General features: G+C 23.1%; 1 protein-coding gene across 1 annotated transcript in view; it reads left to right on the forward strand.

Moving 5' to 3' along the window:
• Positions 1–1,226: 1,226 nt before the first annotated feature.
• LOC136075104 (uncharacterized) overlaps positions 1,227–14,632 on the forward strand; it is a 75,610-nt gene continuing 62,204 nt past the window's right edge. Inside the window, exon 1 of the mRNA XM_065787375.1 lies at positions 1,227–1,674. The gene's annotated coding sequence lies outside the window, so the exon portion shown is untranslated. The remainder of the gene's footprint in view (positions 1,675–14,632) is intronic.

Genomic DNA, 14,632 nt, shown 5'->3' on the forward strand with positions numbered 1-14,632 from the left:
TTACGTAATCTATCATCAGTCTCCTTTTTTAATTTCCTTTTTCTGGCTCTACTCATATAAGCTCTCTTTGAATCCATGCTATTGTAGAAAAATTTTTTATTAGATGTAAATTGTGTATTATGTGTTAAATGTAAATTATGTATTATGTATTTAATGTATTAAATGTAATATTCTATACTATGTATTAAAAATATTTTACCAGGACTATGTATTAACCCTATAGATATAAATATATATAGTAAAATATTTTTGAATAAATAATAGATTATATTTATTCTTTAGTTCGTATTTTAAGTCCGCCCCCTCCCCTTTTATTTTTATATCAAATATGTACACATCCTAGTGGACACGGTACGTTTATTAAACGTTCTTTGGACGTTTTTGTTAGGTTTAAACCTAAGAAAAACGTCTAAAATACGTTTTAAAAACGTATTGTGCACACTGGGATAATTTGTGTTTCTTTGTTAATTCGTACTATCCTCGTACTATAACAAAATCTAGTGCGTACTCAACACAAACATGGTTCTACCTGTATCGCGTTTTTATACATTTTTTAATTTAAAAATTCAAGATCTCAGTAATCAATTTATATAGAAAATTTTAAATCGCTAGAATAAAATTGCAAGATAATTTTAACAAGCGGTTAAAAAATATTACCAATATTGTAAGTATAACTAGTTTATTACTTATTAGCTAAACATTTTGATAACTCAACTTATTGTAAAAAAAATTATAATTGTATAATTTTTACTGCTTTGCATGAATGCATATAAAAAGAAAAGCACTTACCTTATAAATATAATAATATTTAATAATTTATACTTAATTTTCCACTAGAAAATCACCTAACTTTATCGACAAATACGAAAATTCTAAATTATATCAGTCGTATTTCTATAATAGACAACGCTAATATTTACTAATGTTCACTAATATTTAATAGAAATTCTATAATGGTTTGCTATTGAAATTGAATTCTGTAATAAAAATTTTTTTGAATTTTAGTTCTCCAATAAAACTTCTTCTAAAACTAAATCTATAATAGAATTTCTATTGAAATTAAATTCTAAAGTAGAATTTCTATTGAAATTAAATTCTAAAATAGAGTTCCTATTATAGAAGAATAACCTGTTTTTCATTTAAGAATACGTGAAAAATCTCCGCGGGGCTCTCTAAGCTCCGGGGCCCTCCCGCCTTGCAGTATTGTGCTCCCCTAGTTACGAACTAATTTCGTAATCCGTCGCAATACAACGAAAGGTATTTATTTTTTTGAAGAAAGGAGGTATTTAATGACTTAACAAACTTTTTTCTTGCCTTCTTATGTCAAAAAGTAACACATCTTTTGTATTATTGCAAGAGTATACAAGTTTAGTACATATAATTTTGTATGGGTTGCAATATCCAGCACCAAAAAGCAATCTCAGAATAACTTTCTTGTATTTACCCTGAATTTAGGAATAGATTTTCCGACTTGCAGCAAAATTGTAACAAAAAGTAGCAAGAGAAGGCTTCAATAAATGGGTGTGTGGTATTGTTCTAAAGTCCATTAATAATTGTGATTGTATAATAGACTTCTCTTTAAAAATTTCATCTTTTCCATTTGGCATCAAAAGAAAGATAAGTTAACTGGTGTGCTTGCTTTTAAAATTGAAACATTATGAATTTTGGATTGTTGTAAGTTTTACATAAACAGTTTGAATATTCAAATTTATTAACTTGTTAATAATATCATTGTAACAATAAAATTAAAAAATTCGATTTGATAACAGAGCTTATAATCCTATATACTTTCATCCTCTAAATAATATTGAAATATTATAAATAAATCGTATTATAAATATATATCAGGTAAAGAAGGGTTTAAATAAATTAATATTCTAAAATTAATAATTGTTTTTTTCAAGTTGCAGGCAATGTTTTATTATACTAGAATAAACACTTTTCCCCTAAAAACGATGGTAAAATAATTATTATATATTTATATATATATAATATAAATATATATATATATATATATATATATATATATATATATATATATATATATGTATATACATATATATATATATATATATATATATATATATATATATATATATATATATATATATATATATATATATATATATATATATATATATATATATATATATATATATATATATATATATATATATATATATATATATATATATATATATATATATATATATATATGTATATATATTTATATATATATATATAAATATATATATATATTTATATACATATATAAAAAAACTATTATTTTAGATTTTTTATATATATATATATTTATATATATATATAAAAAAACTATTATTTTAGATTTTTTATATATATATATATATATATATATATATATATATATATATATATATATATATATATATATATATATTTATATATGTATATATATATATATATATATATATATATATATATATATATATATATATATATATATATTTATATATATATATATAAAAAAACTATTATTTAAGATTTTTTTGAAATTATAATTAAAAAAAATAAACTTTTTTCATTTTTAGTTTAAAAGGTCATTTTTTTTGCAATAAACTATAAAATAACAATTTATATATATATATATATATATATATATAAATTTTTGAATAAAAAATATTTTTACGGGTGCCACAAGGCCCTTATACATCAAACAGGTTCCTAATATTATAAAAAAAAAAGTTTTTCAAAAGTATATCATGTTGGTTCTCAAAAGAAGCAAAATTTTATAAAAATTCTAAAAATAACAATTATTTTATAAAAAAACTATTATTTAAGATTTTTTTGAAATTATAATTAAAAAAAACAAACTTTTTTCATTTTTAGTTTAAAAGGTCATTTTTTTTGCAATAAACTATAAAATAACAATTTTTTTTTTAAAATAATTGTTATTTTTGAAATTTTTATAAAATTTTGCTTCTTTTGAGACCCAACATGACATACTTTTGAAAAACTTTTTTTTTTATAATATTAGGAACCTGTTTGATGTATAAGGGCCTTGTGGCACCCATAAAAATATTTTTTATTCAAAAATTTTTTAAATCCAGTATTATTTTATTATATAAAACACATTTAGGGGTTGTCAGCTGACATTTTTAAAATAAGTTGTTTTTAGCACCACCCTAATAGTTATATATAAATGTATATATTTATACAATAAAAATATAAGTTTATATATATATTAATATATATATATATATATATATATATATATATATATATATATATATATATATATATATATATATATATATATATATATATATATATATATATATATATATTTTTATATATATATGTATTTAAAAATTTATGTATGCATATACTTATATATGTATATTCATATATATTTATATATATATATATATATATATATATATATATATATATATATATATATATAAATATATATATATATATGTTCAGAGCCAAATTTAAAGTTATAGGGGGCCTAGTCCAAAAAAAATTGCGGGTCCACATTTTGAAATATTATCTTGGTTTAAAAAAATATAATCGTAGTTTAATGTAATTAAAATTTTTAATGTATTCAAAAGTTTTGTTTGAAATTTTTTGGCAGTATTTTTCATTAACAAAATTGTTAATCAATGAAACATGAAAATCCTAAGAATAATTTCAGTATTTAAAAATGTAGTCTCAATTTATTTTTCCCTTACAAGTTTTTACTCATATTTTATATATATATATATATATATATATATATATATATATATATATATATATATATATATATATATATATATATATATATCGTTTAATTTAGTGTTGTATTAAAATAATAATAAACTCTTGTTTGTTGAAAAGTGCTCAATAGTTAGGAAATTTATTTTGATTATTTATAAATTTTTTTTTTTTTTTTTTTTTTTTTATAATTTATCTCCCCTAGGCCGAGAAAGCCACTACAGATGAGGAGGTTACTTATTTAAAAATTATATGTATGGATATATTTATATATACAAATTCATTTAAATATGTATATAAATATATATATATATATATATATATATATATATATATATATATATATATATATATATATATATATATATATATATATATATTTATGTATATAACTAGATATATACATTATATATATATGTATGTATATATCTAGTTATATATATAGTTATATATAAATATATATATATTTATACAATATAAGTATAAATTTATATTTATATATATATATATATATATATATATATATATTTATATATATGTATTTAAAAATTATATGTATGGATATATTTATATATACAAATTCATTTAAATATGTATATAAATATATATATATATATATTTATATATATATATAAATATATATATATGTATATATATATATATATATATATATATATATATATATATATATATATATATATATATATATATATATACAGAGCCAAATTTATAGTTTTAGGGGCCCTAGGCCAAAAAAATATTGCGGCTCCTCATATTGAAATATTATCTTAGTTTTAAAATATATAATCATAGTTTAATGTAATTAAAATTTTTTTTTCTGTTTTTCAAAAATTTTGTTTATAATTTTTTTGCAGTATTTTTAATTAACAAAATTGTTAATCAATGAAACAATGAAAATTCTAAGAATATTTTTAGTATTTGAAAACGTAGTCTCAAATACTAAAAATATTCTTAGAATTTTCATCATCACCAAGTTCTCTAAACCTAACATTCACTAATATTAGTGAATGTTAGGTTTAGAGAACTTGGTGATGATGATGGTATTTTGTGTTTTATAGTTTTTGGTACTTTATTCATTTTTAAATTTGATTGAAGAACTTTGACTCAATGCATCGATAGTACTCAGAACACTGTTTAATAACCCAAGCAATTGCCTCATTACTACTAATCACGGTGTTAGCCAGGAAAAAAACTCATACAGCGTTATAGCGAAATTGGAAATTTAGGTGCTGCCAAAAAAAAAAAAAAAAGGTCATTACATTCTGAGATTTAAAAAAGTAGATACAATTTTTTAGAAGCAATTAAGTTTCAATAATAATTTTCTGTTTTTGCTGGGTTATTTATAGGAATATTTTTCTATTCTATTTTTCAGGATTATTTTTATATTTTATAAATGTTTAATTCTAATTATTCAACTTGTTTCATTCTTAGTCAGTTTTCATTTTTAAATTGGTTATATCCTTTGTTTAATATTGTAGAGAGAAAACAAGAACTAACTGAATTAATAAATTTATTCATTGAAACTTTGATCTATTTTAATTGCGTACATCGCTTTTAAATACAGTTTTAAACGAATAGTTACATATATTGTCTTCTGTTACTTTTATTTTTATTTTTAAATTATAAATGTAAAAAAATTGCTAAATAGTATTTAATTTTTAACAAAACATTTTTGACGATTTCCAAGATCCTCTTGTAACTTTTTAACTTGCTAAAACAACTTTTTAATTAACGACAAGCGATAAAAAACACTATTCGTTATATGTAGGAATGCCAGAATTTTACAGCTTTTTCGAAGGAAAACACTAAAAATAAATTATTATAGGTTTTTAAAATCCAGACGTTGGCGACCCTAATTATATGGAAAGATTTTGAATATTTTTTATTTTTAGTTAGATTTTTAGTTAGTTTTAGTTTAGAATATTTTTTATTTTCAGTTTTTAATTATTTTAAAACTAAAAACTTTAAAACACTTAAAAAAATTTTCTTAACTTTCTTACATAGGTAATCGTATTATTGTTCATCATATTTTATATTACAATTTTTATCATAGATACATTCAAAAGTTTAAAAACTTATTTAAATTAATAGCTTTTAAAAGAAAGTTAAATTAAAGTTTCCAAAATTTTAATTACTTTTAATTGAAAAACTTGGTTGGCTCGCCAATTTCCGTCAAATATAATGCTACTTTAATTTAAATACTCAGTTTAGTTAAGGCAATTTACAAATTATTTGAACTTATTTATTTGATATTAGCATGATTTTATAAGCGTATTATGTCCAAACAATAGCTTTATATGTTATATTTTTTTTCGCTTCAGGTTTTTTTAATATTTGAAGAAACTTTTCTCTTTTTTATATAATTTTCTAATCCTTTTTACTACCCATAATAAGGAATTTAAAGAATACCATTTCAGAGTCTTTAGATCACTTTCGCTCATTGGCGTTAACTAAATTTAGTTAAAAATCTTTTGAAAAAGTGCCTTAATTTTCTATAGATCCTAGTTCTAATCGTTTCTGGCCTATATTAGCTTTATGAAGTTGTCAAAATACAATATTTCTATCAATTTTTACAAAAAATACTAGAATTCTGACCAATAAAGAACTTGCAATCAAGAAAAAGTGCCAATAAACGATCGGAACAGATCAAATTTTTAATCTATGATGTTTATTTTACCTAAAAATTGTGTTTATTTAAAATCTTATTCCAATTTGGACAAGCGATTGGGATTTTGAAAAGATTTAAAAAGAAAAAAGAATCTACGGTCTGGGTTTTTTCGCTTCAAACAATTTTATTTTATGATAACGCAAAATTTATCATTTTATTTTTTTCGTCTTTTCATGATTCACAGACCTGATCATTTAACAGAAATATGTCGTAGTCAACAAAATATCATACAGACGCTATAGTATTTTAAAATGAGGGCATCAACTAAATTTAATCGGCATATTTAAATATCTAGTAAATTATGTATTTAAGTAAAAAAATATATTTAAATACAAAAACTAATTGTTTTTTTTTTTTTCAATTTACAGATATGCATTAAATATCTACGTAAATTTTGTATTTTTAAATTAAAAAAAAAAAATTTTTTTGTAATTATTGTAATTATTGTTAATAATTATTGTTAAATATTATAATATTATTTAATTATCTTTGTTTATGTTTTACGCAAATATAAAATATATAATACGTTTCATTGCATGTTTTATTTTTGATTTTTTTATTATTATTTTTGGTTTACTTCACCAGCTAACTTATTTTACCGAAATTATTAATAAATCTTTTAATATAAAAACGTTATTAACTTACTTTAAATTATAATATTTATTATTATGCAAATTTTATTTGTAACTTTCCTAACTTAAGATAAACAGCAAGAATGTAAATAAAGATTTTTTGAATAACATAGCTAAATTAATGAAATGATTTATTAATTGTATTGAACAATTTCAACTGGAGAATAACTGAATTTTGAATAAATGATCTTGCTTGTTAATGACGACACGTTTTTTCACATTAAAAAATCTATCTTAATTTTTAATTCGTTAACTTAATTCATTTCCTTGTCGTGCGTACTAATTGCGTTTTTTACTCGTCTAGTGCAACACTTTAAATCTGAAACTGATTTAATTTTTTTTTTACTATGATCTTAAGAACCTTTAAGAATTTTAAACCATTTAGGAGTTATATGCGGTGCCATCAGGCTGGCTAGCACCCTGCTAATAAACCCTAAGCTGTAACACAGGGCTCCAAATGTGGCCTCCACAATGCACAACAAAAGTACAAACAGGAACACCATCCTTGCGCAACATGGCGCTGTTAATACTTTGATATTTTTCAGCTGTTGATGGAATCAGCTTATCTAAGAGCTACCTCAGAGATCGGGAAACCTGACTACCAGCCGGTCTCAGAACCATAAAACTGAGTTTTAAAGCGGTACCCTCAGTAAGAGATAATAGAATGAGTTGCCTAGTCATAAAAACAGAGACACAAGCAAAACCCATGCATTGAGTCAAGAAGATCCAGTATTCAACATCCTAAACTAGAAACAATGTATTAAAAATACATCTGTACCTGCCTAATAGATGAAGAAGGGGTGCGAGGCTGGTCAACAGATAGAATCTGTTTACCCCTTAAGTCTTTGCCTAGGAGGCAAAGACTTAAAGGGTAAATGTGTGCATTTAACATCTGCTCAAGATGAGTATTTTTATCGAGACACCATCTCTAGCCTTAACTCAACCAAGAGCCGCAAGGCAGGGGTTGTTTTAAGTTGGAGTTGGCATCTCCTAGCCTTTGCCTAAACAGGCGTATCCTTCAAGGCAGCAGGACATGAAGCAGATTGTACTGGGTTATATGTTACCAGTAGCAGGGTAACCTGATCTGGCATATTTACTTATATATCTATGTATATATATATATATATATATATATATATATATATATATATATATATATATATATATATATATATATATATATATATATATATATATATATATATATATATATATATATATATATATATATATATATATGTACATATTTATATATATATATATTTATATATATTTGTACACTAACATATTTTGATTTTTTAAAAGCAATTTTCTTTGCTGTATTTTTCATAAACGAAATCGTTAATCAATGAATCAATGAATAATATGAAAATCTTAAGAATAATTTCTGTATTTAAAAATTGTTTACATTTGTTTTTCCTTTTTAAGTTTATACAAATTCAAATGAGGAACTTAAGTATTAAAACATTCTTTTAGTGACAGATGTAGATCTTCAATTTTTGCATATAATTTATCATCAATATCTTCCATGTAGTCTTCCATTAGAGGATTAGCACATGTCTTCAGCTTATCTTTGTTGAGTCTTGTGTCTATGAAAAATACAAATTTGTTATATTTGTTATTCAATTCCTGATAGCATTGTGCTCTTTCTTTTAAATTTGTAATAAGATTATTGATAGTTTTTAAAAAAAGTTTGTCTTAAACTCTTCATGTAGACCTAATTGAGGTTTTTCTGATTGGTTTTCACCTAAAAGTGCTTTCTTAATATGGCGTCTCTATTGCAATTAACTTATGTCTGGTAACAGTAAATATGCATTTTGTTCCATTAAATCGAATGTGTTAATTAATCCAAGAAGATAATTACCAAGAGATGAACAAAATTTAGAACATGTATCTCAAGTAATAGTTGCACTTTTCAATGATTTGGAAACAGCATTCATTCGTTGCAATATTTGGTCCCATATTACTGTTTGTAAAGCAAATTCAAAAGTTTTCATTTTCGATAGTAAATTTCCAGCTGCAGCTCTTGCTTTTGTTTTAAAACTTTTACACTCATTAATTTTGACCAATCCTTCCATTAATTTATTGTAGTTCTGGTGAATGGTTTTGAGCGCTCCACCGAGTATTTGATAGTGTTGAACTACTTGCAAACTGTTCCAAAAGACTCCATAACTTTGTAGAAGCTGAGAAAAATTGTACTATTCTTGAACAATACCAAAAAAATTGATTCTTTTGATGTAGCAATCTACAGCAGCCTCTTCTACCAAGTTAAGAGACCTGAACATGGCAAGAATTTTGCCAGCTTATTGAATTCCAAAATTCTAGTTTTTATTCCTCTATATTTTTCAGTCATACTGCTTGAGTTATCATAAAACTGGATTCTGCAGTTGCTGATTTCGAAGTTCAATTTTATGTTCTAAAAGTCCATGGACAAATCTTTCATTAGGCTCATTAGAAATTTAATTAATGTACCTCAAGATCACACATAGTTGATCTTTTTGACTCACATCAGGTGTTGAATCTACTGATAATCCATAATACTTAAAGTTTAAAACATTGTCACTGATTGATTGCAAAACTTTTTTTGCCATCAATACAATTAATTCATTACATGTATTCTTTGAGAGGCAGTTTGTTTTTCCAGAACCACTGTTACTATAATTTTTTATGTGTTTGGCCAATAAATGATCAAACTGAGCAATCAACTCAAGCAGAACAATAAAACTTCAGTTGCTCTTAGACCCAAATATTTCATTTGAACCTCTAAGAGCTAAGTTTCTTTAGATCAATGTGCATATAAAAGCTGCGACTCTTTTTAGAACCTCTCTTCAGTTGTTTTTTTCTTTGCAAATTTTATTTAGAAGTTGGTCATATAAAAAAACTTACACAACCTAATGCTGGGGAATATATGAGGCATTTTCTATTAAACGTTTCACCATTAACATTTTTCCCCACAAATAAGTCTTGAGCAATATCGATCGCGATCTTTATAGATCATTTTAGAGGATTTAAAGTCATAATCTGCATTTTGACATTTTAATGGACTGTTCTCTATCCAAAATTGTTTATCCTCAGCTGAAAGAGTTTCCCATCACTTTTTCTATTTAATGGCAACTCAATAGGGAAACATACCCTCTCCATATTAAGTTCCGATTTTTAATTTAAAGTCGTTTGAAGTTTGAGTTTCATAAATTGAGTCCTCTAAAAAATATTTTTGCTTCTTTACTTATGCCACAGTTTGCAAGATTAGCTGAAGTTTGTGAATTACCATGACATTCTGCTTTTAATAAAAAACTATCAAGTTTTTGATGTTTCTTTATGTTTTCTTTTATTATTGCTTTTTTCTTTCTTTTTGCAGCTCCACTTTCATACCTTCTTCCCATATATGTTGAAAGATTCTGAAAATGAACACATTTAATCAATTTAAATGCTATTGTTTATGAGCACTGTTTTTACTAATTGATAATACTACTACTTTTTATTATTAAAACTTAGTAAAATAGCCTACATAAATAAGCGAATGTTTGTTAAATATAAACAGGAAAACGATTGTTTAAAATTTATGATTACTTTTTTCGCAGTGCGCTTATTTAGTTTACTTTAAATTTTATTCCCTTTTATTTTTATTTACTTTTCTTAAAAGCATAAAAAATATCATTTAAAGTTTGATGCAATTTAAAATTGAAATATCAATTACTTTCTTCAATTACTTAGATATTTTACTTAAAAGCGTGTAAAATTTTTCTTCAAATAAACTCATTCATTTTATTTTAAATCAAATATTTCAAACCATTATGCACAAATAATAAAAAAAACAAATTTATTAACTGCCGTTTTTATTTCCAATCTGGAAAATTAGTCGGGCTGTTTTGCAAATAAATGTTCATTATTGTTGTAAACCTTACTTAATTAGAAAAACAGCTCTAATTATAGGTATTTTCTTTGTTTGATAAGTTGAACCAAGTCATTTTAGAAAATAATTTTTTAGAAGGTTCTTAATTAAACTTTTAATAAAAAAAAGTAATGGTATTAAAGAAACGTCAAATGTTAAATAAAATCGTTGAGTTGATTTTTGGTTAAAGTTATTATTCATACTAATTAACAAAATGTTGCATAAGGATTTTTGTTTAATTTTCGTCTTATTTTATATAATATTTTATTTTATTTTTATCACAAAAATATTTAGAAAAATAAAAAAGTAATATTTTTTACACAATTACTTTAAAGAAAATGTATACGCATTCCAAAAATTAAAATTTAATTTTGCTGCAATTTGATTTTGGGGCCCCTTTTTTTGTGAGGCCCATAGGCCATGGCCTATTTGGTTTGCCTGTAAATCTGGCTGTGTATAGATATATATATATATATATAAATATATATATATATATATATATATATATATACATATATATATAAATATATATATATATATATATATATATATATATATATATATATATATATATATATATATATATACATATATATATTTATATATATATATATATATATAAATATATATATATATATATATATATATATATATATATATATATATATATATATATATATATATATATATATATATATATATATATATATATATATATATATATATATATACATATATTTATATATATATATATATATCTATACACAGCCGGATTTACAGGCAAACCAAATAGGCCATGGCCTATGGGCCTCACAAAAAAAGGGGCCCCAAAATCAAATTGCAGCAAAATTAAATTTTAATTTTTATATTGTATTATATATATATATATATATATATATATATATATATATATATATATATATATATATATATATATATATATATATATATATATATATATATATATATATATATATATATATATATATATATATATATATATATGTATAATAGAAATAATTTAAATGAAAAAATACAACTATTATAATCAAACTTAAAGTTTGATGCCCTTCGGCAATCACCAGCCATATTATTCAAATATAAAATGAAAACCGTTATAAATAATGCAAGTTTTAGCGTTGCAATGTCATCTGACATCAAATATACGTGATCCGATATTTGCTAATCGCCGGGATCAAAGTTAGATAGTACAAATTTTTTCCTATGTCTATAAGCAGAAACCAATTCACTTTTTTTATTAAGTAGTAATTGACTATCAAAAGTCATAATAAAATATTTTTCATTGATGCATAAGTTACAATATTTTGCAGATAGGTTATAAGATTGGCATCTTTTAATTTTGTTTCACTTATTTATTGAGAGTTCTGTATCATTCCTTTGACACTCCTGTATCATTCCTATACCTGGTTGCATTAATTGATTTAAGGTGGTATACAAATTTAAGCTTGAATGCGTTTTCACTAATACCAATGTAAGTTTTATCCATAAGACTAGGATTAGGTGATGCTAAAGTAGCGTTATACACAACATTTTTTGATAGACTGATTATTTCACGGGCATGCAGATTTCTTCATGCAGTTGCAATTTATATCATTAGTGGTGAGTTTGTTGCGCAAAATTTGTTGGTTGTGTGAATTAATAATTGATCGAATATTTGGCATGCAGCTGTAACTAATTTTTGTGTTTCTGTTAAAATTTTGGAGCTAGCATGGATATAATTTAACATAATATCAGGTTTATGGTAAGGTTGAAAAGTGTAGTTATTAAGATTAAATGTAACATCAAGGTAATTAACATTTTTTATATTAGATTGAATGGAAATACTGAAGTTGTTTTGTTTAAATATTTGAGTAAAATGCTTATTAATTTTTTCCATTTTTTGACTGCTTGCATTTTTGAATACGGCTAAACCATTATCTTTATATAATCGAAATCAGATTTTTTATAAAATTGCAAAATCTGGAAGAGAAGAAAAATACCAACTAACTCGCACATCTCCGCTCCATCAAATGCATCAAATGGTAACATCAAACAAACCGCTCGATTTTTTAATCCAAACTTAGTCATTGGTAAATAATAAAAGCTTACGCATGTGGAGAATTAAAGATTTATGATCAACCAATTTATTACATTTTGTATACTATTCCACTGATTTTATTGCAAAATATTTATTAGGTTGGTGTTAATATATGATAAAATATGTTTACTTATTCTACCAACTTCATTCTTAGCAGGGTTGATTAGACGAACAGTAGGATTATTTAAAAAATTAGGTTTATGGTCTTTTTTACTTACACAGATAAAACATCGAATTTATATAAATTCGTTTTATCTGCTTAAGTGTAAGAATAGGTTGATTTTTGAATAGAAGAACTTTTTTTTCAATTTATTTTGGAAATTACATTGAACCTTTCTAAACTGTATGTTTTTAATTATTTTTGTAAATCGCATTCAAACGCAGGCATATCTTTAATCTGTTGTGGCCAATGTGGTATCTCAATACCATAAGAATTTAAAGTGTTATTATTATTATTACTATTATTAATAATATCATTCACACCGTTAGATTGATAATTCAAAAAGAAAAATACCTTCCATAGCTTTCTTTTAAATAATTATCTCAGTTTTTTCAAGCATTTGCTATTTGTATTCTTTATTTAATGGTAGGTATATTATTTATTGAATAATTGAAGTTGATTTTTTCCATTTTTAACGACTTGAGAAGAGTGCTCAACAGGAGGAGCAATAATTATTTATTGAATCATTGTTTAATCATCCTTGATAAAAAAATTTAAATCATTAGATTTAGCTACAGAATTCATAATATAAAAACTTTCCAATTAAAATTTTGATATAAAAATGTGTGTTGCAGGGTTGATAAGTTTAAACCAAATGGTTTAAACCAATGGTGTAAACCAATAAAAAAAATATCAGTTTAAACCAAACTAATTTGTTAAAAGTATTAAAACCAATTGGAGTTGCTCAAGATAAGTTGCAAAAAAAAAATCAATCAAAAATAAGGGACGCTGTTGATTTTTTTAAAGAGTTAATAAACATGTTATCCTTTTTGTTAACTTAAAAAAATATGTCAATTGGAAACTAGATATCATTAGACTGTCAGTGATGCTCATTTGTTTGGAAACACACTAGATCCTAGATATTTTGTATGTAATTTTCTGAAAATGATAATGAAGCTGTTATGACCGTTGAAGATGAAGATTTTAAGAACTTGTTACTAATAATAAGTGAGCTGAAAGCCAAATCTGCTCCATTTAATAAAAGCTAATTGCATAGTAAATCTGTTTTTATAAACTTCTCACCAATAGAATGGTGGAAATCTTAAAATACTTTGGACTGCATCATAATTATGGATGTCAAAGGTTTGTTCAACGCACCAGCTTCTAGTGCTGAAATTTAAAGAATTTTATTTAACTTTTGTGCTTGTTCATTACAAGTTAAGAAGCAAAATGGAAATAGAAAAAGCGGAAAAGCTTGTTTTTATATACAGAACATTAAATAATAATGTATTTGCTGATGAATTACAGAAGTAATGGTAATAAAAAAAAATTATAATTTATTCAAATGGAATTAATAATGCTCTTTTTTGTTTGAAAAAGTTGACTAAACATGGTTTTTAAATAAAATAAAAGAAGTTTA

This window comes from Hydra vulgaris, chromosome 01, assembly GCF_038396675.1.
Source record: "Hydra vulgaris chromosome 01, alternate assembly HydraT2T_AEP".
Classification (NCBI taxonomy): Eukaryota; Metazoa; Cnidaria; class Hydrozoa; order Anthoathecata; family Hydridae; genus Hydra; species Hydra vulgaris.